The following is a 6,649-nucleotide window of genomic DNA, read 5'->3' on the forward strand; positions in this document are numbered from 1 at the left end:
TCCCCCACGTGCTCGGGTAACCACTTCAGAGGCTTGGAAGCAATCTTGCCAGACTTGAAATCTTCGGCTCTGGTGTTTAGCATGTGCACCGCCTCTAAAGAGACCCACCCCTTCGTAAAGTATCAGACCGCTGTCGTGGCGCCACTCACGATAAGTGTGTCCTCGTTTCCACTATGAACTATTGTGAGGGCTATGGTCATTTCTTCTGCCGCATCAGACGATGGCAGCCTCGCAGATCATGTCACCAGAGTTCGTTCCCTCGTGTCGACCACCATCATGGAGAAGGCAGTTGTCGAGTGGCTTTGTTGTTGCTCTCGTTCGTTCTTTTGTTGTCCTCGGTCGGGCCGGGGGTATCTAGCAGCGTCAATAAAAAGGACACCCTCTTGGCTGCCGTGCTCTTTGAGGATCACCTACGCTATGCATCTGCGCCTCTCGGCATCGTGCACTGGGTGCATGTTTCTGTGAATATTCTCTGTGAGTATAGCATTCTTGACCGCTGGCAAGCGCGCGTGCTTTAGTCTCCGCGACCCGTGGTAACGAATCTCGAGGGAGTCGAGGATGGTTCTTCCGGTCGTGGTGCCCGACTGTCTTTCGAGATGCGCCATCCTCTGAGCTTCGATGATTTTAGCGAGGGTGTTGTGCACGCCCAGCTCAAAGAGCCTGCAGTTTGCCGTGTAGTGGGGTACGCCAAATGCAGTTTTGTAAGCCCTGCGGATGATCGTGTCCAGCTTGTTGCTTTCGCTTCTACCCCAATTTACGTAAGTGTGCTCAGATTTGGGTGCACGTTAAAGAACCCTTGGTGGTTGAAATTTCCGGAGCCCTCCCCTACGGCGTCTCTCATAATCATATGGTGGTTTTGGGACGTTAAACCCCACATATCAATCAATCAATCAATTGACGTAAGCAGCAACGTAAATAATGTGTATCAAAGCATTCGCCTGTATTAGTTTTACTACATTGTGCTATTCCATTCCTTTTCTCTTGTTTGTGATTCTTCATGTCAGGTTCAATGCGGCTGCCACTTTCTTCTGCAGCCGGGTGATCAGCTGGGAATTGGCACCGTTTTCTTCCAGCCAGAGGCCGAGAATTCGTATCTTCGACACCATGAGCATGCGTGACACACACGCGTGCTCTTCTGAACACGCATGTTGTTTTGCGTGACACACCATGAGCATGCGTGACACACACGCATGCTCTTCTGAACACGCATGTTCTTTTGCGTGACGCACACGCCCACCTGACAGGCCTCGGCCACATCCCTCGGGGGGCGTCCAGGTTTTCGAAGTCTGTGGAACAGCATCTCCGACATGTTTGGAGCGCCGACGAGCCTCGTGCCTTCGAGGTGCTTCTCAATTTCCCTGACCGCCTGCTGCAACCTTTCTTGCATACTCCCAGATTGCATGCTCTCTGTGGTCCATATCGTAATGTCTTGCATGTAGATTGTATGGTTGATGCCTTCGATCACGTCGAGCCGCTACACAAGGCCGATCATAACGAGGTTAAACAGCATTAAGGAAAGCACGGAGCCTTGTGGCGTCCCGGCACCTCCCATCTCGACCGCCTTTGGTGGTAACCCGTCTATGTTGATTCGCGCTTCTCGTCCGTTGAGGAAGCTGCCGACATACCGGTGGAATCTCTCCCCTAGGTTTAACTTACTGACCTTCTCCAGTATGGCCATGTGCCTCACAGTGTCAAAAGCACTTTTGAGATCGAGCCCGAGTATGGCGCGAAGGTGCGTGCTCAGTGCATCAACGATTTCTTCTTTAATCTGCAGCATTGAGTCTTGCATGGACAGTCCTTTCCGGAACCCGATGATGTGGTTGCTAAACGTGTTTCGCCTTTCGAGGAGCGTCACCACCCTATTGAGGCAGGCGTGCTCCATCACCTTGCTGACGCACGACGTGAGGGAGATCGGCCTCATGTTCTTGTGTACCAGCGGCTTGCCTGGTTTGGGTATAAGCACCACGTCCGTGATTTTCCATTCGCGTGGAACCCGACCTGTCCTCCAGCACTCATTGAGATACTCGCATGGGTTCACGATGGTGTTGTCGTTTATGTTTCTGACGACCTTGTTAGTGATTTTGAGCGGGCCGGGCACCGAACTCGTTTTGAGTAGCTGGAGAACCGCCCTAATCTCTTGCAAAGAGAAGTCCACGTCGAGCTGTTTGTTAGGTGTGCCAGTACACTCGGGGTTGGCATTTTCGCGCTTTGTTCTGTCATAGTTCTCCGTAGCTTTTCTGAAAAGTTCGTTCTTTCATATTTTTATTTATTTGTTTATATATTTATTCGTTTATTTATTTACCTATTTATTTAATACTGCATATTTTATACAAGTCCAAGCAGGGCAGGGGCAAGAAAAAAGAACAACAACAACATGAAGCAGAACAAATATAGTTAATACAAATTGCAATGAGCCAATGTGAATGAGTGCTACAATAAATCATTCTAGTCTGTTATGGTGCGTGGGGAAAAAAGAAAATTTGAATAAATCTGTTCTACGAAAAATATGGTGTCAGAAAATTAGGATGATGGTGAGGAGTAAGTTTTGATGTTGAAGATGAAAGATATGGTGAGGGGTGAATTGCCAGTTTCCGATTACAAAAGAGGTAAAGAAAGTCTAAGCGTGCCGCTTTCCGTCTTAGTGCAAGGCATGCAATGTTGTTAGCCTGCATTATTAGTTCAGTGGGTGATTCATACGGAGAAAATTTCGAAGAAATAAACCTGACTGCTTTTTTTTGCATATTCTACAGGAGATTATTGCTGGTTTTAGTAAAGGGGCCCCACACAACACGTGTTCAGGCCTAATTCATGTTCAGGCCTAATTACGGTCCTATAAGCAAGTAATTTCACAGCTGGAGGAGACTGAGCTTATGTCTTAAAAAGTATAATTTGTGGTATTATCTATATGTGTATTCCACGATAAGGTATTACTAAGAGTTGCACCTAAGTACTTGTATCATGTTTCCTCGAGCAGTGGTAATGAGCCTAGCCTGTATTCAAAGGGAAAGGGAGCTTTTTTGGCGAAAGAAACGAAGATAGACTGTCTTATCAATATTAAGTTTCATGCCCCATGTGTTACGCCATTTGTAAATGTTAGCAAGAGCATAGTTAAGGTGGTGCTGATCGTTAGGTGGAGTGATTTCACGGAACAACACACAGTCATCTGCAAACAATCTCATTTGCATGTCAAGATAAATGAGAGCAACGACATAATTATTGCACAGCGGAAATAGCATTGGTCCTAGTACACTCCCTTAAGGGACCCCGGAGCCAACCGAAAGATGGCCAGACTGCCGCTCGGTGACTTCCACACTCTGGAATCGGTTAGTCAAATAACTCCTAATCCATGTGATCAAGATTTCCGGTAGTTCAATTTTTCTTAGTTTAATTATTAGTTTGTTATGGAGAACCTTATAAAAGGCTTTGCTGAATTCTAGAAATATTGCATCAATTTGTCCGTTCTTATCAAAACATGAAGCGAGTGAGCAGATAACTGTAGCTAATTGTCTAACGGTTGAGTAGCCTTTTCTAAACTCTTGTTGGTAATTAGAGGGGATTGATTGTTCGTCTAAAAGTTCATTTATTTGATTGGCGATAGTATGCTCATTAAGTTTACAACAGGTTGATGTAAGTGATATGGGTCGATAATTTTCTAATAAAAATCGATCACTTTTCTTGTGTATGGGCACGACTCTGGCCATTCTCCAGTTATGCGGTAGTTTACCACGAAGTGAAGAATTATGGTAAATTATAACAAGAAACTTTGCAATAGACTCAGCATATCGCTTCAGGAACACATTGGGAAGGCATGTGTCACCTTGTAATGTAGCGCAATATAGATTACTTCTGTTTTGGAAGCAGACCATTTGATAATTTCCTGTGTATGCCTGGGGCCTAGGTATTGACCATGCTTGTGCTTGCATCGCCTGCGTGTTTAAATCCATTTCAGTAGGTATAGTGAGCGCCATGTCGTTACCACTTGCGTTTCTCTTCACCTCTTTTCTCCCCTTTATCTCTTCCCCAGTGCAGGGTAGCAAACCGGATGTGCATCTAGTTAACCTCCCTGCCTTTCCTTGTATCTTTTTCTCTCTCTTCTCTTCATCTGCGTCAATCTCACTGTAGGTGCACAGCGATGTTCAACCTGCATTAAATCTCACATTTGAGCATGCCTCACTGAAAAGCAAGTACACCCGTTGCACAAAGATGTATTTTGATTCCTCTTTAAGCTCTGGTGCTCAAATGCTTTCACATGCTGGGGGCATCTTTCATGAGTCATGAAGAAAGAATGGTTCAGTAGCATAGCACATGCCCAAGTAAGTTGCGGAGAAAGTAACATCAATATCTGCTCGCTGTGTGGAGAAACAACGATATGATTTTGGGGCAAGCAGTAGATAGATAACATGGAATAATTTTGACCCCCCGGAGTACTTCAATGTATACTGACACCCCACAGGACACGGGCCTCTAGCACTTCGCCTCAACCGAGATGCGGCTACCGTGCCTCATCTGAACTCTGATAAAGTTCAGAGTCGTGGTGGTGTTTTTCGAGGCAGCAGCTGAGCGCCGTAACCAGCAAGCCGTCTTGGTGGAAAAATACCCATAAAAGGGTTCCCATGTATCGCTTATGCATGCTGATAAGTACTTGTGTACGAACGAGCGTTGCTGTCATTCAAAAGACGAACGGCCACCATTGCACGAAGTTGCTGAAGAAGGGTCCAGCGATGTAACAGCGATTCAGAGCAAAAACAGGTAGAGAACTTAACGTAGCATTAATCGAACATGCCTATTAGTGAGTTTTGATATAGCTGATCGTTAGCTGAGCCTCACTGACTTCCAAAGAATACGACAACGCACAAAAGCACACTCTGTCGAAACCACCGGCTCGGCGAAGTAAGCCGAGGAACGTAATTAATGAAGCATGTCTCTCTGCCGTGGCTTCTTTGTCGCAGTTACTTGCGTTGCGTCTTCAACAAAATAAGAGTGTGGTACTGGACGGGCGTGTACGCCAAGGGGGAGACAGATGATCTTGTTATAGCAGAGCCTGTTGACGACGCAAACGTCAGCGTTCTAGGAAACGTGGCAATGAAGTAAACTGATCCGGGCTGGAAACTTGGAACTCTCTTTCCTCGCAAAAGAAAAAAAATTGTGGGACTCTTAAGCTTCGCCATCAAGAGTTGAACACAATAGTGATATCCTGTCCCTAGTGCGTACTTCTAACACTTTGTGCATGAAATCTATTCGAACTTGGTATACACCCACTACATGACCTTAAGAGAATAGGCGCAGTAACGTGTGTGCCGTATTTATAGGGTGACCGGCTTTAAACCATCCAGTCATTATAAACACACCTTCCAACGTCCGATTACAATGTGCGCTTGTACCACGTATTATTAGGGCAACAATATTTCATGTTGTATTGTGAGGCATGTATACAAGACACATGTGTTTGTAAAACATGAAAGTTCCTTTCACGGCATTTCCAAGCCGTGAAGTTATTTTCACAGTATTCACAAACAGGCATATGGATGTGTGGTTGAACATCCGCTTGCCGTGCAAGCGACCCCGGTTCGATCCGCACGCTAGCCCGGTATTTTTTAATATTTTTTCGCATCGTTCACAATTTTTCGGTAACGAATGAGATGATTTTTTGCGCACATTAACGACGCCAACCCCGGAATTTCTGAGAAACGAGCTTTTTAACGCTGTATCATTAATGCGAGTAAAGAGAGACTGCACTAATGTTCATATCGGAAGACGCTAAACACTCATGCGTAGGTTTCTTTGAAACTAGAGCTGTTTTTATCTACAGGGGTACAGTTCTCAAGCAAGCAAGCAAATTCCTCGGAGTCGCGCGGCTTAGAAAAGCGCACGGCACGTGCATTTCAAAGTTATTTGGGCGCAATGAGATATCAGTATCAATTACTGGTCAATAAATGACATACACGTTGAGTTTGAGCAAGTAACACTCCATCTATAAGGTGGAAAATTTGGCTGGCAGTATGATGTTACAGTCAGCTATATTTGCTGCTGAGTGCCCCAATGTAGTAAAATGCTCTGGTGAGTACCTATTAGAGTAATCTATATGAAATGTGACGTATAAGCATACAGACTTCGAAAATGCGCGGAAAGAACGTTGACGGCATAGTTCACTGTCGTACAAATAACGAAGAACATATATGCGGAACGAGAATTCGCGTGAATTGCAATGTGGATACCGACAAGTATACTACCATTTATTCAACTGCTACCCTGAATCTATTTTCTAACGAGGCGTTTACCAAGCACACGGAGCCCCGCCCTGGTGGTCTAGTGGCTAAGCTAAAGGGATGCTGACCGGCAGGTCGCGGAATTGAATACCGGCTGTGGCGGCTGCATTTTCGATGGAGGCGAAAACGCTGTAGACCCGTGTGCTCAGATTTGGGTGCACGTTCGAAAACCCCACGTGGTCAAAATTTCCTGAGTCATTCACTACGGCGTCTCTCATAATCATGTGGTGGTTTTAGGATGTTGAACACCATATATTATACATCAAAGCAAGCACATAGAATAAACAAACAAATGAACAAACGAATAAACACGCTTGAAGAACGATCTGTAGCATAATATGAAACTTGGAGAAAGACTAAGAGGCCCGAAAAAGATATAGAAT

Source organism: Rhipicephalus microplus, unplaced genomic scaffold (genome assembly GCF_043290135.1).
Source record: "Rhipicephalus microplus isolate Deutch F79 unplaced genomic scaffold, USDA_Rmic scaffold_43, whole genome shotgun sequence".
In the NCBI taxonomy this organism is placed as follows: Eukaryota; Metazoa; Arthropoda; class Arachnida; order Ixodida; family Ixodidae; genus Rhipicephalus; species Rhipicephalus microplus.